This window comes from Lepus europaeus, chromosome 12 (assembly GCF_033115175.1).
Source record: "Lepus europaeus isolate LE1 chromosome 12, mLepTim1.pri, whole genome shotgun sequence".
NCBI lineage: Eukaryota > Metazoa > Chordata > Mammalia > Lagomorpha > Leporidae > Lepus > Lepus europaeus.
In genome coordinates, this window is record NC_084838.1 from 52715201 (window position 1) to 52740401 (window position 25201).

Below are 25201 nucleotides of genomic sequence, written 5' to 3' on the forward strand. Positions count from 1 at the left end.
TCTATGTTCATCAGGGATATTGGTCTGTAATTCTCTTTCAATGTTGCATCTCTTTCTGGCTTAGGAATTAAGGTGATGGTGGCTTCATAGAAAGAATTTGGGAGGATTCCCTCTTTTTCAATTGCTCTGAATAGTTTGAGAAGAATTGGAGTTAGTTCTTCTCTAAATGTCTGGTAGAACTCAGCAGTGAATCCATCTGGCCCTGGGCTTTTCTTTGTTGGGAGGGCCTTTATTACTGTTTCAATTTCTGTGTCAGTTATTGGTCTGTTTAGGTTTTCTATGTCTTCCTGGCTCAATTTAGGGAGGTTGTATGTGTCCAAGAATCTGTCCATTTCTGATAGATTTCCCTGTTTGCTGGCATATAAGTCCTTGTAGTAATTTCTGATGATTCTTTTTATTTCTGTGGCGTCTGTTGTTACGTTTCCCATTTCATCTCTGATCCTATTGATTTGGGTCTTTTCTTTTTTTAGTTAGTTGGGCCAATGGGGTGTCAATTTTGTTTATTTTTTCAAAAAACCAGCTCCTCGTTTGGCTGATTTTTTGTAATGTTTTTTTGGATTCAATCCTATTGATTTCTTCTCTGATTTTAATTATTTCTCTTCTCCTACTGGGTTTGGGTTTGGTTTGCTGCAGATTTTCTAGATCCTTGAGATGACTTGAAAGCTCATCTATTTGGTGCCTTTCCAATTTCTTGATGTAGGCACCTATTGGTATAAACTTTCCTCTTAACACTGCTTTTGTTGTATCCCATAGGTTTTGATATGTTGTGCTGTTATCCTCATTTACTTCCAGAAAATTTTTGATTTCTCTTTTAATTTCTTCTATGACCCGTTGTTCATTCAGGAGCATGTTGTTCAATCTCCATGTGTTTACACGTGCTCTAGGGATTCCTGAGTTGCCAATTTCCAATTTCATTCCTTTGTGGTCTGAGAAGCTGCATGGTATGATTCTAATTCTTGTGAATTTGCTGAGACTTGCTTTATGGCCTAGTATGTGGTCAATCCTAGAGAGGGTTCCATGTACTGCTGAGAAGAATGTGAAGTCCTTAGATGTAGGATGAAATGTTCTGTAGATGTCTGTTAGATCCATTTGGGCTATAGTGTCATTTAAATCTACTGTCTCCTTGTTTATCTTCTGTCCTGTTGATCTGTCTATCTCTGAGAGTGGAGTATTGAAGTCCCCCAGTACTATTGTATTGGGGTCTAAGTCTCCCTTTAAGTCCCTTAACAAGTCTTTTAAATAAGCTGGTGCCCTGTAATTAGGTGCATATACGTTGATAATCATTATATCTTCCTGTTGAATGGATCCCTTAATCATTATATAGTGCCCCTCTTTGTCTCTCCTAACAGTTTTTGTGGTAAAGTTTATGTTGTCCGATATTAAGATGGCTACGCCCGCTCTCTTTTCATTTCTGTTGGCGTGGTATATCTTTTTCCAGCCTTTCACTCTCAGCTTGTATGGATCATTGTTGGATAGATGGGTTTCTTGTAAGCAGCAAAAGGATGGGTTTTGTTCCTTAACCCAATCAGCCAATCGGTGTCTTTTAACTGGACAGTTCAAGCCATTAATATTCAATGTGACTATTGAGAAGGAGTAACTTTGCCCTGCCATTTGCCAAAGATATTTTCTAATATCTGGTTTGAGATTCCTGTGATCTTTTGCACTGAGGTTTCCTTCCTTTACCTTCTTTCATATTGGTTACCGTGTTTCTGTGTTTCTGTATGTAACACATCTTTAAGCATCTTTTGCAGGGCTGGACGAGTGGCGACAAATTCTTTCAATTTCTGTTTGCTGTGAAAGGTCTTAATTTCACCTTCATTCACAAATGAGAGCTTTGCAGGATATAATATTCTGGGCTGGCAGTTTTTCTCTCTTAGTACCTGGGCTATATCTCGCCATTCTCTCCTGGCTTGTAGGGTTTCTGATGAGAAATCAGCTGTAAGTCTAATTGGAGATCCTCTGAGAGTAATCTGGCGTTTCTCTCTTGCACATTTTAGGATCTTTTCTTTGTGTTTCACTGTGGTGAGTTTGATTATGACGTGTCGTGGTGAGGATCTCTTTTGATCATGTTTATTAGGGGTTCTCTGAGCTTCCTGTACTAGGATGTCTCTGTCCTTCTCCAAACTTAGGAAATTTTCTGCTAGCATCTCACTAAAAAGGCCTTCTAATCCTTTCTCCCTTTCCATGCCTTCAGGAACTCCTAGAACCCGAATGTTGGGTTTTTTAATAGTATCCTGTAGATTCCTGACAGTATTTTTTAGATTTCTGATTTCTTCTTCTTTTCTTTGATTTGACTGTTTCCTTTCCTGTTCTCTATCTTCTAGTTCCAATATTCTCTCTTCTGCTTCATCCATTCTGTTTTTAAGGCTCTCTAATGTGTTTGTCATTTGATCTATTGAGTTCTTCATTTCATTGAGGTTTTTTTTCATTATCGCAGTTTCCTGTTCCACTAGTTGTTTCATTTCATTTTGATTCCTCCTTAATATTTCATTTTCACGGGAGATATTTTCTATCTTGTCCATTAAGGATTTCTGTAGTTCAAGAATTTGTTTTTGAGAACTTCTTAATGTTCTTATGAATTTTTTGAAATCTGCTTCTTGCATTTGCTCTATCTCTTCATCTTCATAATCTTGCATTGGCGTGTCTTGTTCACTTGGGGGCGTCATAGTGCCTTCCTTGTTCTTGGTACCTCCGCTTCTATGTTTCTTGCTTGGCATGTTAGAGATAATTTGTGGTGTTTTTGTTTTTGTTTTTGTTTTCTCTCGTTATACTATGCCTCTAAGTGAGCTGTCTGTTTTGTTGGAGCCTTAGGGGCTGTGATGGGTGTGGCCAGAGAGCTATGCTTGTTTCTTGAGTTTTAAGGCTGTGTAAAGAGCGACTCTCCCAGATTATTTGCTCCTTGCTGGGACGCTCTCTCTCTCTCTCTCTCTCTTTTTTTTTTTTTTTTTTGACTCAGTTGGGAGTGGAGTTGAGGGTAGTTGAAATCTAGCCTCTGTGAGTATTCGTTTGATCTACCCCTGGGACCATACACAGAGTTTATGCAGCCCTCAATGTGTTCTCCAGTTTCGCTAAAGATACTGAGTTTGGCTGAGCTTTACATATGTAAAATCGCGGTGCTCTTTGTTTTGCTTGGTGAGTGAAGGGAGAGGCCTCTGTTCCCCCTCCCCCCAATGTCTCGGACTTCTCAGGTCTTTGTCTTTCTTACCCTCCTCCGTTCCTGCTTGGCAAGTTAGAGATAATTTGTGGTGTTTTTGTTTTTGTTTTTTTTCTCTCGTTATACTATGCCTCTAAGTGAGCTGTCTGTTTTGTTGGAGCCTTAGGGGCTGTGATGGGTGTGGCCAGAGAGCTATGCTTGTTTCTTGAGGTTTAAGGCTGTGTAAAGAGCGACTCTCCCAGATTATTTGCTCCTTGCTGGGACGCTCTCTCTCTCTCTCTCTTTTTTTTTTTTTTTTGACTCAGTTGGGAGTGGAGTTGAGGGTAGTTGAAATCTAGCCTCTGTGAGTATTCGTTTGATCTACCCCTGGGACCATACACAGAGTTTATGCAGCCCTCAATGTGTTCTCCAGTTTCGCTAAAGATACTGAGTTTGGCTGAGCTTTACATATGTAAAATCGCGGTGCTCTTTGTTTTGCTTGGTGAGTGAAGGGAGAGGCCTCTGTTCCCCCTCCCCCCAATGTCTCGGACTTCTCAGGTCTTTGTCTTTCTTACTCTCCTCCGTTCCTGCTTGGCAAGTTAGAGATAATTTGTGGTGTTTTTGTTTTTGTTTTTTTTCTCTCGTTATACTATGCCTCTAAGTGAGCTGTCTGTTTTGTTGGAGCCTTAGGGGCTGTGATGGGTGTGGCCAGAGAGCTATACTTGTTTCTTGAGGTTTAAGGCTGTGTAAAGAGCGACTCTCCCAGATTATTTGCTCCTTGCTGGGACGCTCTCTCTCTCTCTCTCTCTCTCTCTCTTTTTTTTTTTTTTTGACTCAGTTGGGAGTGGAGTTGAGGGTAGTTGAAATCTAGCCTCTGTGAGTATTCGTTTGATCTACCCCTGGGACCATACACAGAGTTTATGCAGCCCTCAATGTGTTCTCCAGTTTCGCTAAAGATACTGAGTTTGGCTGAGCTTTACATATGTAAAATCGCGGTGCTCTTTGTTTTGCTTGGTGAGTGAAGGGAGAGGCCTCTGTTCCCCCTCCCCCCAATGTCTCGGACTTCTCAGGTCTTTGTCTTTCTTACCCTCCTCTGTTCCCGCGCTGGCGAGATTCTGTGGCTCTGGCTCGCCGCTCGGTTCGTCTCGGTTGGTTTTCCACGCGGTGGGTTCCCTGTAAGTCCTCTGTGTCTCCTCCACAAGGTCCGGAAGCGATTCCTCTGCAGTTTTTTTCTTGAGTCTTTTCCTGAGGCTACAGTAATTCCACTTTTATGAAAGTTTATTTTCCCAAACTAAGGCACACGTCCTCACTATCCGCCATCTTGGCTCCGCCCCCCCATCAATAGCAATTTCAACTACTAAGAGCACACACCAACAAAACTGATGATGACTGGATTTGTCATACATTTATTTTATATGCCCAATTTCTAGTTCTTATGACAATTCTCCAAAATGTGTATTATTAGAAGAAAGGAGCTCAAAGCCTCCAAAGATAAAGTAATGATAAGGAGAGAGAAATTTTATTACCCTGATTTGATCAGCACATATTGTATACATTTACTGAAGTATCACACTGCATTCCATAAATATATATATAATTATTATGTTAATCAAATTTTTTAATTGCTTAAAGAGATGTAAATGTTAACTAATCTGATTTGATCACCATACATTAAATGCATGTATGCATGTGCTAAATTATCACATATACTCCATAAATATATGCGATTAAAATAATATTTTAAATGATTTTTTAGATATTTGTATTATTGTCATTATTTTACAAATGAGGAAACAAGACCTCAAAAAGACTGAGTGATTAGCCCAAGCCCAAATGTCAAACATGTAATTTCCACTACACTACAGCCAAACAAATAAAAATCATTAGGAAATTTATTTTCTGGATACCTACCACAGAAAACTTATATAACCAGGCTCAATGCTCTTAATGCCCACCTAAAGAATGCATGTGCAAGACAGAAAGCATAAAATATGTTCTCTCTCAGGTTAACTAGTAGTGACCCAATCTTTTTCTCTGTATGTCTTTCAAAATCAGTAAATTGGAGCTACCACTTCAAAACTTGCAACAGTATCTTAGGCAGCCACATTATTATTTTAAGCCATTGCCTCTATTTCTACATGTCAATTGTTCATGCACTCAAATCTAGCAAGACTCTCTGCTGCTTCTCACTCTCTCTCCACTGCACCTCCACCTCTTCATTAAATGACAGACTGACAGACACAGATAAGTATACCTTGTTTAAACATCTGTTTTATTACTGATGAGTGACTGCCCTTTGGGTAGACAAGGCTTGTTTCTTACCTTTCACTCAAGAATTCAGATGGTCTGATTAGAAAGCTGAATTGCTTAGAATAGCCTGACAGATGCCTATAACTTCTTTTAAGACCACCATGAATGCTTAGGCATTCCACTCAGCCAATTTTCAATAGTGGAACAACTACCTCTTTAGGTACCTGGCTGCATCATCAAACAAGCATTTAGCCGAAGAATCTCACTTCCACACCCAAGGATTACTTTTCTTCTGGGAAACAATTGGAAAAAGAACCATCTATTCAGTAAATGTTATGAGTACGTTTAGGGTCAGTTACTGCACTGGCATAATGGAGTGACTGCTGAGAAGAAAGACTATTGGCAGAGCTAAAATAAAACCTAGAGAAAGAGAGAGAAAATAGGAAGAATAGAAGCTCCAAATGTTATAGAAAGCACAAAGAAGAGTGTGGGTTTCATAAAGTAACCCATAGATCTTTTTAAATGTCACTGATTAAAGCTCCTTTTTGAAAATAATTTAAAACAAAGAATAATTTGGGTCCAAAAACTAGGAACAATAATTGTTGATTCAGTGATACAGATGAAAATAAGCATAGAATTTTAAAAATATAGTTTTATACTCTAGTTAAAATTTTTCATGAAAGAAAATTGGACTCGCTCTAACTTTCTGTGCAAGTGTTATAGTCTACAAAACTAAGATGTGTCTGTGAATTTGAAACCAAGCACATATCCCTAATGCCACAACTTGCAAGTTCCTCTGTCTCTACTTTCATGATTCCAAGTTAATGCCGAACTAACATTACTCACTAAATTAAGGGAGTGTTGTTTGGGTCACAAGACTCAAAATCCAATTACCACATCTATAGTTAACATCTTAACTCTAGAGTACATTATGAGATGCTTTCCAGGATACCAGGCCCTGATCAAACAAGGTGGTAGCCCATCTACCCTCAGGCCTCAGACAGTCTAGAGGCCACTTTGCTGCCACAGCACTACCATAGCAAAATGCCAGCCATTCTGTAATTAACTATCAAAGAAAGGCCACGCTCACTGTGGAACGACCAGAGACCTGCACATGAGCTTGTCATGTGCTGCTCAGCTCCAGCTTCAATCTTTAAAATTCACCACCTTGAATCCCTTGAGAGGTCCAGGAGTGGAGTGAGAGTTGCCCGTTTTCCTTACAATGGACTTCGCAAAAAGAACTCTCACTTTCTTCCTCTGCCTTAGCATCAGTGATTGCCTTGCTGACTGGCAGGCAAGTGAAGCTAGATTTTATTCTGTTTTTCTTTGGTTCTACGACAAGTTCTAGAATATTAGGAGAAAGAAATCTGTTGTGGGTTGTGTTACTAGATTATACGAGCAAGATGAGAACAGCAAGAGGAGTCAGGAGTGACGTGCAAATTACTGTAGAAGGTGTCCTGTACCCCTTTCCTTAGCCAACACACTCATCATGGTGATGCTTAGCCTATGTGAAGCTCATGGGCTTTGACAGGCTGTTTGCTCACCAGTGTCACTCTTCCTCCAGATCTTCCCTTATGGGTTTCTTCCATATTTAGTTGCTCGCCCACACTAACCTAAATTATTCAAGGTACAGCTTAAATGTCAGCTCTCAGGAGAAGTTTCTCTAACCACGCAATTTATAGAACTCCCTACCTGCTCTCAATCACATGGCCCTATTGTATTTTGATTATATTTTCTTGTTTGATTAAAAAAAAAAAAACCTTAATCTTTTTCAGAAAAATCTGACGCATCACTATTTTCAGTAACCAGCACATAGTAGGTGCTCAATAAAATTTTATTGATTGAATCAAAACAGGAAAAAATAGCAAGGAATCATACAAAGATAAAAGTATCTAGGGCTGCCTTTGAGGCACAGCAGATTAAGCTACTGCCTGCAATGCTGGCATCCCACATGAGCACTAGTTCGAGTCTCGGCCATTCCACTTCCAATCCCGCTTCATGCTAATGTGCTTAGGAAAGCAGTGGAAGGCTACTAACGTGGGAGACCTAGATGAAGTTACCGGGTCCTGGTTGCAGCCATCTGGAGAATGAACCAGCAGATGAACGATCTCTCTTTCTCTCTATAATTCTGTATTTTGAGTAAATATTTTTTTTAAAGTATTTATTTTATTAATTGTGAAATATTTGTTCTCAAAACACAAAACCCTTGAAAGAGCTGAATTTGCGAATAGACTTCCTTCAGTGAATTCACTCTCACTTCTTGAACTGAAGAGAATTAAGGTATAGGATAAGAATGAGCTGACACAATTTTTCTATTTCTGAAAAAACATCTGGATAATGGTTCTTCCCCAACAGAGAAGACCCATATCTAAGAAGACTTACAATGTCATTGGCGGAAACAAAAATGCCTGCCAGACCCCGTGCACCTAGATCCAACAAACACACGTATCCCTCCAGAAACTGAGACTGCCTTCCACAGCATTGCCTTTCAACAGACTTTAACTCTGCTCTCTAGACTACACTGCCCAAAGACACCAAGTGTCACCAATTTAACAAGAGCAGCTACGCAGCTCCCTTATCCAAAGACCCAAAGTGTGGATTATTTGAAAGTGTTCATTCTAGTACTTTCACTTGGTGAAATGGATGAGAAATTATCTCCCCTCAATGGAAATATGAGGAACTAGAATAAGACCCTCCTCTAATGAATACTGGCACACGGGATATTCTCCAGAAGTTGTTACAGAAACAAAATTTTGAAAAATTAAGGCAATGTAATAATGACAGGAAAAAAAACTATAGTTTTTGTTCTCTTATCTCTACAAACATGAGAAAACCAAGAATATAAGTAAAATAAAAATTGCCACATGCTTTTATGTAGTCATATCCGTAGAGTATATCAAAGGGTCTTGTAATTTCTTTTGCACATTAATAATTGGGAGCTTCTTGAGACCAGGGATCAAATCTTTCATCTTTTGAACTTCAATTCTCACTCCCCATTGTCTGAAACATGATAAGAACTCAGTAAGTAATTGTTGAATTAAACTGATATTTCAGAATGAGATGATAAAGATTTTCTTGGGATCTATTGAGCTGTTTCAGAGAGCTGGAAAACAAATCAGACATATTCTTTGGCAGTTTGGAGAATGTTTGCAAAATACAGAATTCAACACAGTACATGGAAACAGTTTTTAACAATTCAGGCTAATAAAAAACAAAATTGATTGCTTATTTGCTCTATTCTACAGGGATGTGATTGTGCAAGCATAATAGAAAGTGCATTGACTCTAGAACAACAACAACAAAAACAACAACAAATACTAAAAAAGGATAAAGTATTACATTGTACATCTAGAGTCAGGACAAGAGCTGATCAGTTCATTGTTTCTTATAGTGTCCATTTCACTTCAACAGGTTTCCCCTTTGGTGCTCAGTTGTCACTGATCAGGGAAAACAAATGATATTTGTCTCTTTGGGACTGGCTTAATTCACTCAGCATGATGTTTTCCAGATTCCTCCATCTTGTTGCAAATGACTGGGTTTCATTGTTTCTTACTGCTGTATAGTATTCTATGGAGTACATGTCCCATAATTTCTTTATCCAGTTTACTGTTGATGGGCATTTGGGTTGGTTCCAGGTCTTAGCTATTGTGAATTGAGCTGCAATAAACATTAATGTGCAGATGGCTTTTTTATTAGCCAAATTAATTTCCTTTGGGTAAATTCCAAGGAGTGGGATGGCTGGGTTGTATGGTAGGGTTATGTTCAGGTTTCTGAGGAATCTCCAGACTGACTTCCATAGTGGTTTAACCAGTTTGCATTCCCACCAACAGTGGGTTAGTGTCCCTTTTTCCCCACATCCTCTCCAGCATCTGTTGTTGGTAGATTTCTGAATGTGAGCCATTCTCACCGGAGTGAGGTGAAACCTCATTGTGGTTTTGATTTGCATTTCTCTGATTGCTAGTGATCTTGAACATTTTTTCATGTGTCTGTTGGCCATTTGGATTTCTTCTTTCGAAAAATGTCTATTGAGGTCCTTGGCCCATCTCTTAAGTGGGTTGTTTGTTTTGTTGTTGTGGATTTTCTTGATTTCTTTGTAGATTCTGGTTATCAACCCTTTATCTGTAGTATAGTTTGCAAATATTTTTTCCCATTCTGTCGGTTGCCTCTTCACTTTCCTGACTGTTTCTTTTGCAGTACAGAAACTTCTCAATTTGATGCAATCCCAAATGTTAATTTTGGTTTTGACTGCCTGTGCTGCTGGAGTATTTTCCAAGAAGTCTTTGCCTGTGCCTATATCTTGCAGGGTTTCTCCAATGCTCTCTAATAATTTGATGGCTTCAGGTCGTAGATTTAAGTCTTTAATTCATGTTGAGTGAATTTTTGTGTAAGGTGATAAGTATGGGTCTTGCTTCAAGCTTCTGCACGTGGAAATCCAATTTTCCCAGCACCATTTATTGAATAGACTGTCCTTATTCCAGGGATTGGATTTGGATCTTTGGTCAAATATAAGTTGGCTGTAGATGTTTGGATTGATTTCTGGTGTTTCTATTCTGTTCCATTGGTCTATCCATCTGTTTCTGTACCAGTACCATGCTGTTTTGATAACAACTGCCCTGTAGTATGCCCTGAAATATGGTATTGTGATGCCACCGGCTTTGTTTTTGTTGTACAGGATTGCTTTGGCTATTCGAGGTCTTCTGTGTCTCCATATGAATTTCAGCATCATTTTTTCCAGATCTGAGAAGAATGTCTTTGGTATCTTGATTGGTATTGCATTGAATGTATAAATTGCTTTTGGGAGAATAGACATTTTGATGATATTGATTCTTCCAATCCATGAGCATGGAAGATTTCTCCATTTTTTGGTATCTTCTTCTATTTCTTTCTGTAAGGTTTTGTAGTTTTCATCGTAGAGATCTTTAACGTCTTTGGTTAAGTTTATTCCAAGGTATTTGATTGTTTTTGTAGCTATTGTGAATGGGATTGATCTTAGAAGTTCTTCCTCAGCTGTGGCATTGTCTGTGTATACAAAGGCTGTTGATTTTTGGGCATTGATTTTATATCCTGCTACTTTGCCAAACTCTTCGATGAGTTCCAGCAGTCTCTTAGTACTGGTCAGACCTAGTTCGCCTCACTCTAGACCCCTGGAGGAAAGATTGCAATACATCTCCCTGAAGACTGGGAGGGAACAACTTTGAAATGTGGGCCTGCCTTGCTCTAGAACACTAGGGTGTTGGGGGAAATAGCCAAAACTCTGCAAGATGCTCAGCACTTTCTTCTTCTGGATGGGAAACTCCCTCCTATACTTGTGTTTGTGGCACCACACCCCTGATTGGGACTTTGGAGCAAGAGATATTAAAAATGTGGTATCATCTATGCTTCTTGCATGTTGGCATCTGCTCTAGCTGTTGTTCTTGCATTCACAACATCCCTCCCAAGTCCATATGAATCTAGTGACTAGATCAAGTACATGAGCCTATAAGTCATATGGTCCCCTGACTGGAAATTGGGAAATTAAAGTGAGTATATGTGGTTTAATTAAAACAAATAAGAAGAAAAGGTGGTGCCAATTCATTGATATTTGTTTTTCAGGTTTATTGAGGTGTAACAAATACATTAAAATGTCTGATCACTTTTTCCCCATTTATAAATAAGCTATGAACTTCTAAATGATAAAAGTTGGGGTAAAATGCATTCTTGTGTACAGTGCAATATGTTTTTGGTAACATATATACTCATATAACCACCACCACCAGAAAGGAAGTAAAGTACATTTTCATCATCTTGCAAAATTCCCTTTGCAGTGAATCCATTATCCCCATTGTTAATCTATGGCAACCAATTTTCTGTTAAGGTCATCACAATTTTGCTTTTGACAGAATAATATATAAATGGACAAACAGAGTATATACCTTTATGTCTGGTTTCTTTTACTTAACACAATGCTTATAAGACCCATTCACATTGCTGTATGTACCACTAGTTCATTGTTTTTCATTACTGAGTAATATTCCATCATGTTAATATACCAAAATGTTTTTCCATTCATCAGTTAATGAACATTTATATTACATTTAATTTTGAGCTATTGAGAATAAAGCTGCTGTAAACATTATGTGCAGATGTTTGTGTAAACACCTATTTTTATTTCTAGATAGTAATGACTCAGGAACAGATTTTAAGGTCTTTGTGGTGAGTGTATGTTTCCTTTAGTATCCTTATCTGTTTCTGGCACTGTCTGGGAAGAATTCTCTATTTTTCTACTTCCTGGTTTACAAAAACCAGGGACTAATACATCCTTAAATTATAGAAATCAGCAGGTAACCCATCTTAGACTAAAGAGGTATTTTGGGGTTGAGGGAAAGACAATTTTAAATTTACTATATTTAAATTTACTAGACCTAAAATATACAAGACTTTCAGGTTATCTTTCTTCTTGAATGAGCTTTGATAATCTGTCATTTAAGATTTTTTCTATTTTTATCTCCATTGTGAATTTATAAGCATTAAATTATTTGTAATATAGCCTTATTATCATTTTGTGTCTGATACATCAGTAATGATTTACCCTTTCTTGTTGATAATTTATATCTTCATTCAGTTTTCTTCATTTATCAGTTTTATCAGACTCCTTGATATTGAGCTTATTGCATTTTTAAATTCATGTGTTAAATATTAACTACATGTCTATTTATAGCCTTATTAGAATCTGGTTTATATTTTATTTGGGTTTTCCATAGTCTTTAATAAACTTTTTTACGAACTTAACCACTTAAAAATTTTACTTAATTTTTTATCAGTTTTAAATTTACAAAACAAAAATTGTGAGGTGGTGCTACAACAAATTCCCATTTATCTCTCACCCCAACTCCCTTATTAACTTTACATTAATATATTTGTCACAAATCAAAAACTAATAACTGTATATACATATAAGGTACAATGTGATGTCTTGATAGGTTTACATATAGAACAATTAAATCAGTATTTTTTAAAATTTTATTTAGTAAATATAAATTTCCAAGGTATAGTTTATGGATTACAATGGCTTCCCCCCCCCATAACTTCCTTCCCACCTGCAACCATCCCATCTTCCACTCCCTCTCCCATTCCATTCACATCAAGATTCATTTTCAATTATCTTTATATACAGAAGATCGATTTAGTATATACTAAGTAAAGATTTCTTCAGTTTGCACCCACACAGAAAATAAAGTATAAAATACTGTTTCAGTACTAGTTATAGCATTAATTCATATTGAACAACACATTAAGGACAGAGATCCTACATGAGGAGTAAGTACACAGTGACTCCTGTTGTTGACTTAACAATTTGACACTCTTGTTTATGGCATCAGTAATCACCCTAGACTCTAGTCATGACTTGTCAAGGCTATGGAAGACTCTTGAGTTCACCAACTCCGATCTTATTTAGACAAGGTCATAGTCAAAGTGAAAGTTCTCTCCTCCCTTCAGAGAAAGGCATCTCCTTTTTTGATGGCTCCGTTCTTTCTACTGGGATCTCACTCACAGAGATCTTTCATTTAGGTGTGTTTTTGTTTTGTTTTTTGCCACTGTGTCTTGGCTTTCCATGCCTAAAATACTCTCATGGGCTCTTCATCAGATCCGAATGTCTTAAAGGCTGATTCTGAGGCCAGAGTGCTGTTTAGGACATCTGCCATTCTATGAGTCTGCTGTGTATCCCACTTCCCATGTTGGATCGTTCTCTCCCTTTTTTATTCTATCAGTTGTATTAGCAGACACTAGTCTTGTTTGTGTGATCCCTTTGACTCTTAGACCTATCAGTAAGGTCAATTGTGAACTGAAATTGATCACTTTAGTGAGATGGCATTGGAACATGTAACCTTGATGGGATTGTATTGGAATCCCCTGGCACATTTCTAACTCCACCATTTGGGAGAAGTCCGATTGAGTATGTGCCGAACTGTACATCTCCTCCCTCTCTTTTTCCCACTATTATATTTAACAGGGATCACTTTTCAATTAAATTTAAACACCTAAGAATAATTGTGTGTTAATTACAGAGTTCAACCAATAGTGTTAACTAGAACAAAAAAATACTAAAAGGGATACAGTATTAAATTGTACATCAACAGTCAGGACAAGTGCTGATCAAGTCACTGTTTCTCATAGTGTCCATTTCACTTCAACAGGTTTCCTTTTAGGTGCTCAGTTAGTTGTCACCGATCAGGGAGAACATATGATATTTGTCCATTTGGACAAAGCAGTTTAACAAATCCATCAGCTGACATACTTAATACAAGTTTACATTCCCCACTAGACTGTGAGCTAATAAGTACAAAAACTATGTGGTTAGAATAGTACCAGTTATATATATACTTAATTCTTCCTAAAAGAAAGAGGGGGCTTCCTTTTTTTGGATTGATTTTTTATGAAATATTATGTGAATAATCCTCAAATGATACTTTTAATCTTAGAAGGTTCCTTTGAATAAAAAAGAAACCTTCCCAATTGATATCATCACCAACTGATGTTTTTAGGTTCAAAGCATTTTATCTTCAAATTGTCTTCTTCTGTGAAGCTGTACTCTATATTTAATAATAATTAAATCTAACAATGGTAATTCCTATTAGATGGTGAATCTTTAAATGAGCCTGTCAGTTTTTAGACAGCCTGGTCTGCCTCCAGATAAAGACCATATCCTGTCCAGGCATGATAAATGGGGAATTCATGTCCCATCACTTAGTTTAGGTAAATCAATCATGTTACAATATAGCTCCTACAGATCCACGGAAGATGCAAAGGACTCCCCTCCAATAGTGAAGCTTCTTATTCCAGAATGTAGTCAGGTGGGTTTTTCAGTGCACTTGGCTGCCAATATTTCTTTAGGAAGAGACCCGGAATCTAGCCTAGGAAATTAAATTCCTCATTTAAAATCGGAAACTCTTTCTGATGACTTATGATGCTTCAGGAAGAGATCAAGTTGCCAGGGCATTTTAAGCTTCGTTAAAGTCAGGATTCTCCTATAACTGAGCTACAGATTCATATAATGAGAACTTGTTTCTGTATATTGCCTTGAAGCCAGGGATATGGTAAGAAATTAGACACAATCCACAAATTCACAAATTTTGAGGCCCTATACTCAGGCATCTGACTGAGAAGATATGGAATGGCATGTAAATATTCTTTCCATGCAGTTTTGGTTCCTCAGATAACCCAGGTGAATCTAATACAAGTTGTTAAAAGACATTTTAAGAAACACTCTTCGGTCTTGCACTTAAATAGAGAATATACATTTTAAATTAACAAATGCAATTGTGTTTTATAAGTGCGAGGGTGAAGATAAGCATGCAACACAGTTGAGTCACAAATCTTAGCATTGCCATTGTCCTTAATTGGAACAAGGATGTCAGAAGAGGATTCCTTCGGAATGTGATGCCTGAGGTAAGTCCTGGAAGGTGAGTTTGCCAAATGGAAAGGAGGAAGAGTAGAAGAGGAAAAGGATTCTCCTGATAAGACTTGCTTGATAACAACACTCACCAGTGATGGCGGCTGATCATGCTGATTTTCAGTTCCTTGCCTGTTTGTTTTTGTGGAGGTCCTCTATTTCTGTATGCAACATATACCCCATATCATGGAGTAACTTTGCTGTGGCCTGACTCCAATTCCAGCTTCCTACTAATGCACACCCCAGAAGGCAGCAAGTAATAGTCCAAGTAGTTAGGTTTCTGCCACTCACACAGATCGACTTCCTGGCGCCTGGTCTCAGTCTGAACTGGCTGCCATGGACAGCTGGGGAGTGAATCAACAGATAGGAGATCTGTATCTGCCTCTCTATCTTACTCTGTCTGTCTCCTTGCTTCTCAAATTAAATAAGTAAATAAGTAAATAAATGCTAATATTTGCAAAATATTCAATATAGTTTCTAGAACCACAAATGGAGGTGATGTATATGTTCTCTGTCTCGATTATGGCTAGGGTTTTATAGGTGTGTTCATATTTAAGATGTTATCAAGTTGTGCACTTTAAATTTGTGCAAATTTATTGTATGATAGTTTTACATGAATAAAACCTACTTATCTACCTATTTATCTAAAAGAATGGTTTCTACTTTTATGGTCTCTATAATAATGCATAATAACCATTTAAGACTCGGTAATTTATCATATTACTGCATCTGAGCTATTCAAATAAACTTTACAAGGAAAACTATTTCAAGATAGAAAATAGAGACTGGGGCCAGTACTGTGGCTCACTTGGTTAATCCTCCGCCTGCGGCGCCAGCATCCCATATGGGTGCCGGGTTCTAGTCCTGGTTGCTCCTCTTCCAGTCCAGCTCTCTGGAAGTGCTTGGGCCCCTGCACTCATCTGGGAGACCAGGAGAAGGCACCTGGCTCCTAGCATCATATTGGCACATTGCCTGCTGTAGCGGCCATTTGGGGAGTGAACCAATGGAAGGAAGACCTTTCTCTCTGTCTGTCTGTCTCTTTCTCACTGTCTATAACTCTACCTGTCAAATAAAAAAAAAGAAAAAAAAAAGAAAACAGAGCCGGCGCCATGGCTTAACAGGCTAATTCTCCGCCTTGCGGCGCCGGCACACCGGGTTCTAGTCCCGGTCGGGGTACCGATCCTGTCCCGGTTGCCCCTCTTCCAGGCCAGCTCTCTGCTGTGGCCAGGGAGTGCAGTGGAGGATGGCCCAAGTGTTTGGGCTCTGCACCCCATGGGAGACCAGGATAAGCACCTGGCTCCTGCCATCGGAACAGCGCGGTGCGCCAGCCGCAGCGCGCTACCGCGGCGGCCATTGGAGGGTGAACCAACGGCAAAAGGAAGACCTTTCTCTCTGTCTCTCTCTCACTGTCAATAATAAAAAAAAATAAATAAAAAATAAAAAAAAAAGAAAACAGAGACTGAATATTTATAGAAAGTAGGGTAAAATATAGAAGTAATAAGACATTCTTTACCAACATCAAATAAAATCTCAGAGTTTAATTGGCAGGTATTAGGTTATAGGTAGATAAAAGAAGTTCTGGGATTCAATCGCACAGAACAGTAAAGATATAATATTAATTTACTGTATTTTTTATTTTTGTTTTTTTAAAGAATTTATTTACTTGAGAGGCAGAGCTACAGAGAAGGAGAGACAGAAAGATTTTCCATCCAGTGGTTCACTCCTCAAATGGCCACAACAGCTGGAGCTAGGCCATTCTGAAGCTGGGAGGCAGGAGCTTCTTCCAGGTCTCCCACATGGGTGCAGAGGTCCAAGCACTTGGGCCACCTTCCACTGCTTTCCCAGGCCATAGAGAGAGCTGGATTGGAAGAGGGAACAGCTGGGACACAAACCCTTGCCTTTAAAGGATGCCGGTGCTGCAGTCAGAGCCTTAGCCTACTATGCCACATTGCAGCCCACATTTCTCTATTTAAAAGAAAAAAAAAACTAGCAAATAGGATTTTTGGATGTTTTAACTGTAAATAAATGTTAAGTGCTTGAAAGGACAAACATATTTACCCCTATTATAAATTACACCATGTATACATGTAATAAAACATCACATAGTACCCCATAAATATGCCCCATTTTATATGTCTGTTAAAGTATTTTAAAATTTAAAAAAATTAAGATTTGGCAACTAAATACTTATTGATTTGAAAGTTTTTTTTAAAAATCTGAAGACTTTGATGGCAATAAAATTTTTAAAAATTCATTCAAAAAAACCTATCAATAAAACCTTGGTTATGTCTTTTAGGTTAAGATATAGAAGATGAAATACTATGATTCATCTAATGCTCATGTTCCTCCTCTAGAAAATAGGGATAATCAAAACCACCCCATGGAATTTTAAGTATAACATTAAATTATCTAAGTAGGGGCTAGTGTTGTGGCATAGCAGATTAAGCCACTGCCCTCAATGCCAGCACCCCAAATGGATGCTGCTTTGAGTCCCAGCTGCTCCATTTCAGATCCAGCTCCCTGCTAATGTGCCTGGGAAAGCAGCAATAGATGGCCCAAGTGGGAGACTTGGCCACCCATATGGGAGACTCAGATGGAGTTCTAGGTTCCTGGCTTTGGCCTGGCCCACCTCTAGCCATTGTAGCCATTTGGGGAGTGAACAAGAGGATGGAAGATATCTTCCTCCCTCTCTCTCTGTAACTCTGTGTTTCCAATAAAATAAATGAATCCTTAAAATAGTTTATGTATTGTGTCTGCTACAGTCCAGTAAAACAGTCAATGTTCAGTAAATATTAGTTCCTTCCTCCATCTCATTAAGAAACCACAAAATCATATTTACATGACCACAAAAAAAATGTTTGTGGTAGCAAAAAACAAAATTGTATTATGTAATATGGTGTTGCTTTACTTGTAACCTTTAAATTAAATGAGCAATTTATGCAATCTAATCTAAATAAAAGTGTGGTTTTGGGAGTTAAAATAAACATACACAATTCCCCTTGAAATTAGGATAATCTCATGTTTCTTTAAACTCGGGGTAAGAGAGAATATTTGTAGCAAAACATCTGAGAAGGACTATGGGTAAAGACCCAACTCCCCATAGTGTGTTTTAAGATCTAAGACAAAAGATGTTACATCGAGTTTTATGGGAGAAAAGAAATATTTTAATGGAAATGAAGAAAATTTTACGTGTGTAATTTTTTAAATAATCTGAAGTATTTTGACCTTGACTTAAGCTTATATAATTTGAAAGGAAAAAAAGTAAACCTGTGAGAAATCTTGTTAATAAGAAGACAAATCTTAGCTATTGATATTCAATGGGAAAAAATATCTAGTATGAAAATGAGGCCAATATCCCCAGAATTTCCTGAATAAAAACTATCTTGGCTATTTCCTGACCTGTAAAATTCTAAATTCAAGTTTTTTTAAGTTCTAGTATGTCAGGATAAAATAATAACATTGTATGATAGGAATGGAACAGGTAAATTTATCTCACTGAATGTTCTGAGAAGCTTTTATTAGAAGTAGTTTAGCACACAACCCCCCCACCACACACACACACACACAGAGTATGGCCTATTCAACACTATTAAAATGCAATAGCACCACTCACTTGACCTGTGCCCCAGAATTGTCACTATAAGTATAGTTTATGTCTATTTACTTTACCAATCCCCTCTTTTAAAGAAAGTGAAAGCATAGGAGAGGAGAGTGGGATCATTTTTCAAATCAAGTAAAAGAAAAATTCTACTAGAGTTATAGTTTTTTAAATTTTATTACATTTCTTAGTTAAACGGAATACAAAACTCACTATGAGCAAAGAAAATTGTAAATCCAATAAAATTCATTTCCAAAAAATGAGTTTGTCTACATACAAATACAACCCTTGTTCACTCCCTGACTTCAGAAGGGATTCCTCTATATGAAAATATCCTCTAGTGAGACAGTTTAATATATCTACTTTCTGTTATAATTAAAATGATTTTTGCTTTTATGAGTAGGGTTTATTTTTAATTTGCTTGGATTTGGTCCCTGTTTCTACCTCCCAATGCTATGTTTCTGTACTCCTTTGTTGTACTCTATTTCAAAACTGCCCCCTCAGTGTGAATGCTTATATTTTTGACCACATAATTAATTTAACAATATCCATTGTAGCCTATATCTCTGCCCTTACGTGTAATTAAATTACGTTAGGACTTTAATGCTAAACATGTGATTGTATTCTTTTCTAGTATATATATTTGATTTCAATGTCTTTTTAAACACCACAAAATTAGCTATCATTACCATTGCTTTTGTCAACAAGCCATTATATGGACTCACATGCTTCTTCATTGCTTCTTTTTCTGGATTCTATTTCCTTTTTTATGAAACAGATCTTTTATTAGTTCTTACAGTGAAAGTCTGTTAGTATTCATTTCTCCCAGGCTTTCTGTGAAATTGTCTGTTTGTATCTAATTCTATTGAGAAATTTGCATATGCATAGAATTTTAAACCTTTGACAATTTGATTCCATTTTCTACTGTCATCTATTGCTGCCTCAACACTAAGGAAAATTATTTGTAGATCATCTCTCTCCATCAGTTTAAGATTTGCTTAGTGTTCTTGAAGATTGATTGTACATATACCTATATAAATTTTTGCAAACCTGCTTGGGGCTCACTGTACTTTAATCCGATGGCTTTCCTCAGTTCTTGAAAATATTCGGCCATTACTCTAAAAATGTCATTTCTGCTGTTAAATCTCAATCTATCCTTCGTATCTCAAAATCTTTTTTATCTCTTTCTGTGCATCCTGATAAACATCGTGAACATATTTTCAGTTCTCTTAGCACTTAGCCTAGCTTTTTGTCATCTGCTATACAATTATGTTGAGAGTATTTTCAAACTTAGGTTTCAAAAAAATTTTTGGTTCTAATTCTTCTTTTCCAAAATTCCCATTTTTAATCGCTTCTCGGCCTTTTGGCTAAGATCAAGTGTAGCAAAATTCTCATTTTTATATACCCTATTACCTCATTGCAATTTTCATGTATTTTTCTGTTTGGAATTTTATTTCCTAGTCTTTTCCAATTATTACATCTTAGAGTTCTTAGAGTTGTGAAAATTTTTGGGTTTTGCGTCTAGTGATTCTCCTTTATAACAAATTGTCTTCTTGTATGGACTATGTTTTGTTCTTATTGTCATGATCTCAACTTCAGTCCTAAGACACTTTTAGGACTCTGGGTGATGTAAACATCCCCATATTGCATTTCATTTTTCTAGGAACCCTAAGGGTTTCTCTGGTCCAAGAATATTTATCAATTTCTCAGCTTCAAAATCTCATACAATGCAAGTAGTATGGATATGGCCTTGAATAGGACTTGTTTGAGGTTTTTTTTTAGTCTTTTTTTAAGATTCATTAATTTATTTGAAAGAACCACACAGAGAGAGGAGAGAGAGAGAGAGAGGTCTTCCATCCGATGGTTCACTCCCCAATTGGCTGCAACTGCTAGAGCTGCACTGATCCAGAGCCAAGAGCCAGGACTTTGTTCTGGGTCTCCCACATGGGTGCAGGGCCCTAGGACTTGAGCCATATTCTACTGCTTTCCCTGGCCACAGCAGAGAGCTGGATCAGAAGTGGAGCAGCCAGGTCCCAAACTGGTACCCATATGGGAGGCCAGCACTGAAAGCCAGAGTGGTAACCCACTGCGCCACAGCGCTGGCCCCTTGTTTGAGTTTTATTATTTATGGAAGAATATTTTTCCTCCCCTCTCAATCCCAAACTCTTACTTCTTTCTTCCAGTGAGAAGTTTATCCAAAATCTTTATAAATATATGACACCTTTTAGGCTTCCAGCTTTATATAAAGATTTTAAATTCAATTCTCAAACTCTTGTTGTATTGGGATCACAATTTTTTTTAACTTTTACTTAATAAATTTAAAAAGTACAAATTTGGATTATAGCAGCGTTTGCCCCCATAACATCCCTCCCACTCGGCAACCATCCCATCTCCCACTCCCTCTCCCATTCCATTCACATCAAGATTCATTTTCAATTATCTTTATATATAGAAGATCAATTTAGTATATACTAAGTAAAGATTTCAACAGTTTGCACCCACACAGAAACACAAAATATAAAGTACTGTTTGAGTACCAGTTACACCGTATATTCACATAGTACAACACATTAAGGACAGAGATACTACATGGGGAATAAGTGCACAGTGACTCCTATTGTTGATTTAACAGTTGACACTCTTTTGTTTATGGTGTCAGTAATCACCAGAGGCTCTAGTCATGACTTTTCAAGGCTACGGAAGACTCTTGAGTTCGCCAACTCCGATCTTATTTAGAAAAGGTCATAGTCAAAGAGGAAGTTCTCTCCGCCCTTCAGAGAAAGGTACCTCCTTCTTTGATGGCCAATTCTTTCCGCTGGCATCTCACTTGCAGAGATCTTTCATTTAGGTGTTTGTTTTTTTTTGTTTGTTTTTGTTTTTTTTGTTTTGTTTTGTTTTGTTTTGTTTTGCCATAGTGTCTTGGCTTTCCATGCCTGAAATACTCTCATGGGCTTTTTAGTTGGATCTGAATAACATAAGGGCTGATTCTGAGGCCAGAGTGCTGTTTAGGACATCTGCCATTCTATGAGTCTGCTGTGTATCCCGCTTCCCATGTTGGATCGTTCTCTCCTTTTTAATTCTATCAGTTAGTATTAGCAGACACTAGTTTTGTTTGTGTGATCCCTTTGACTCTTAGACCTATCAGTAAGGTCAATTGTGAACTGAAACTAATCACTTTAACTAGTGAGATGGCATTGGTACATGCCACCTTGATAGGACTGAATTGGAACCCCCTGGCACGTTTCTAAATCTACCATTAGGGGTAAGTCCGATTGAGCATGTGCTGAACTGTACATCTCCTCCCTCTCTTATTCCTACTCTGATATTTAACAGAGATCACTTTTCAGTTAAATTTAAACACCTAAGAATAATTGTGTGTTAATTAAAGAGTTCAACCAATGGTATTAAGTAGAACAAAAAAATACTGAAAGGAATAAAGTAGTAAGTTGTTCCTTGACAGTCAGGACAAGTGCTGATCAAGTTACTGTTTCTCATAGTGTCCATTTCACTTCAACAGGTCTCCTTTTAGGTGCTCAGTTAGTTGTCACTGATCAGGGAGAACATATGATATTTGTCCCTTTGGGACTGGCTTAATTTACTCAGCATGATGTTTTCCAGATTCCTCCATTTTGCTGCAAATGACTGTATTTCATTTTTTACTGCTGTATAGTATTCTATAGAGTACATATCCCATAATTTCTTTATCCAGTCTACTGTTGATGAGTATTTAGGTTGATTTCATGTCCTAGCTATTGTGAATTGAGCTGCAATAAACATTGAGGTGCAGTCAGCTCTTTTATTTGCCAATTTAATTTTGTTTGGGTAAATTCCAAGGAGTTGGATACCTGGGTTGTATGGTAGGGTTATAGTCAGGTTTCTGAGGAATCTCCAGACTGACTTCCATAGTGGGTTTACCAGTTTTCATTCCCACCAACAGTGGGTTAGAAGATCACAATTCTTATTAGTAAATACTTAGTCTCTAGTCTTTATGGTATTTATAGACCATGGATAGCATCTTGGCCTGTCATAGCATCAACTTGCAGACTTGGAGCTTGAGCTCTGAGTTCCATTTTTCATTTCTGGCTTTTGTGAATTGCCCACTTTTTTTTAATTTGTCATGTGACTATGACATGTTTATAATCTTGGTTAATTTTTTATGTATTTTGTTTTCTTGCTTCCATCCTGTGGTTGCATATTTATAATTTGTCCTACCTATTTTTTTAGGACCTTTCCAATTGTTTCTAAAAGTTTTATTGCCAATAATAAAGTATATGACAAAGATACTTTCAAAATTCCCCCTTTGAGAAATGATATATACATATAAATATATACTTTTTTCAGAAATAATCAATATACTTTCCAGACATTCTCAAATTATCCCAAATTTAACTTCTAAAAATATTTACAAATATTCACTGGCAAGGAGAAAATACACGAAGAAATTAAATGCCTGAACAAAACCCACCTTGGACTTTTTGGAAAAGAGACTTTTCACTATATATTAAAGTATATATTGTAGTATACCCAGCTGTCCCTAAAACTACTCCTCTAAAACACATCTAGAGTCTTTCTCAGAAAATTTCCCAAAATATAGTGAAAAATTTGAATATCCTAACCTTAATCTGAATATAAGAAAGTCTCAAAATATCCACTCAACTTGTCCTCAAGACGCCCAGCAAAAACTTCATTGGAATAATATTCAAGAATAGTTTCTTATCATCCCCAAAAATGAAACCACAGATTATAAAGCATCTTGCCTATACTTTTAGCTTCACCAAACCAGGTTTGAAGGCATTTATAGTAAAGCATATGTCAAAGCATGGATATTTCTGGAAATCTTAATTCTAATAGTCCTCATTGCCTTAGAAGAAAAATAAAAACAAGGAATGCAGCTTTCACATTTTCAGAGCAAAGACATGGTAGCTGGCCTGAGATTTGATGGAGATTTACACTATACCTCTTTGTTTGCACAGAACTAAAGGTCTGAAACTCATCCAGTCTTCATAGCAACTGAGAGGGACTGGAAATAAGACAATATCTATTCACAATTTAGAACCCACCTCACGACTAGCAAGGTCTCATATGGTCATCCCTAGCAGCTTTGAAAGCAGGCCCTGTTGAGATTGTTTATAGACAACAGGTAAAATCTGAGATAAGGCTTCGGGTGCAAAGAGAGTTGCCCTTTGGGTCTGCTGTTAGGGAGAGCAGTATCTTGAAAACCATGTTTTGCCTTTTCAAATAAACACAGATTGTCTTATGTTATCTTGGCTCTTTTAATTTTATTTTCATTTGTTTGTTGCATAATAGTGAGATATTTGGGGTAATGATACAGCATTTTTCATCACTTTTTCATTTTCAGTTAAATAAAATCAGATGGATATATTTAGGTAAAAAATATTTATACACCCTTTAAATGTCAGTATCATGTTCAAAAAAATCTTATTTTTAAAAAACTTATTTTTAATGTTTATTCTAATCCTAGTAAAACATAACTGTTTAGCATAATAGTATGTGTAATAAACAATAGAATAAAGAAAAAATTCAGTTCTAGGAACATGTGGACCCGGGAGATTTGACATTTGCATTCATAATTTCATCAATCCATTCATGCATATTTCCAATAAGCATGTGCCTGAAAATGTACCAGGTGGTAGATATAAAACCATTTCCAATCTCTAGGGCCACGTAATTTAGGAAAATAAATAGACAAGTAGACTAACACACAAAAATACATTTTTTCTAATATAAAATTCACTTTAGATTCTAAGTAGACAGAAAAGGATTTTTTAATAAACCTGGAAACGGTTAAAGACCTGGTCCAAGGTGGCAACGGAGAAGGATCTTTGAATTTGTAGTACTGTCTAGGGCAGAGCTCTCAACAAAGCCAGTACCCTCTTCCTATGGATTTTGGGATGTGTGTGAGGTTTGGAGCTGTTATAATGACTGAGCAGAGTGTTGCATGCATTTAATTGACAAGGACTAGGGATTCAAGATGCCTTACAATGAGAAGAGATTCCTATACAATGAACAAATGTCTTACACTTCAGACAGTAGTTAAATATCTAAATATTCCTTTAGGTAAAAAACCCCAAGAAAATCATTCAAAGTTGAAATTCAACTGTTTTGTATATAAGCACAAACTAATTTTTGCACAGTTTATCTATTTAATTTTCCAGAATTAAAATCACTGTATAAGGGGCCAGCACCGTGGCTCACTTGGTTAATCCTACACGTGCGAAGCCAGCATCCCATATGGGTGCCAGGTTCTAGTCCTGGCTGCTCCTCTTCCAATCCACCTCTCTGCTATGGCCCGGGAAGGCAGTGGAGGATGGCCCAAGTGCTTGGGCCCTGCACCCACATGGGAGACCAGGAGGAAGCACTTGGCTCCTGGCTTCGGATCAGCACAGCACTTGCCATAGCGGCCATCTGGGGAGTGAACCAATGGAAGGAAGACCTTTCTCTCTGTCTATCTTTCTCACTGTCTAACTCTACCTATCAAATAAAAAAAAATCACTGTAAAAATTGAGAATTATTGGGAACATTTCCAAGTATAGCCCATTATTCCCTCAACAGCAATAACTATGGTTGGTATTTGGCTTAGCTCTTAAGACACTGCTTGGGACGCCTACATCTCACACTGGAACAACTGGATTTGAATCCCTACACTGTTGTAAGGTTAGAATCCCTACACTGTTCTCTATTCTAGCTTCTGGCTGTTAATTCTGGGAGGCAACAGATGATGGCTCAAGCCGATGTGTCCCTGCCACACATGTGGGAGGTTTGACACTTG

At 37.4% G+C, this 25201-nt stretch overlaps 1 pseudogene; it reads left to right on the plus strand.

Annotated features, from left to right (window-relative positions):
* Positions 1-19758: 19758 nt before the first annotated feature.
* Positions 19759-19821, plus strand: LOC133772133 (U2 spliceosomal RNA; annotated as a pseudogene).
* The last annotated feature ends 5380 nt before the right edge of the window (positions 19822-25201 follow it).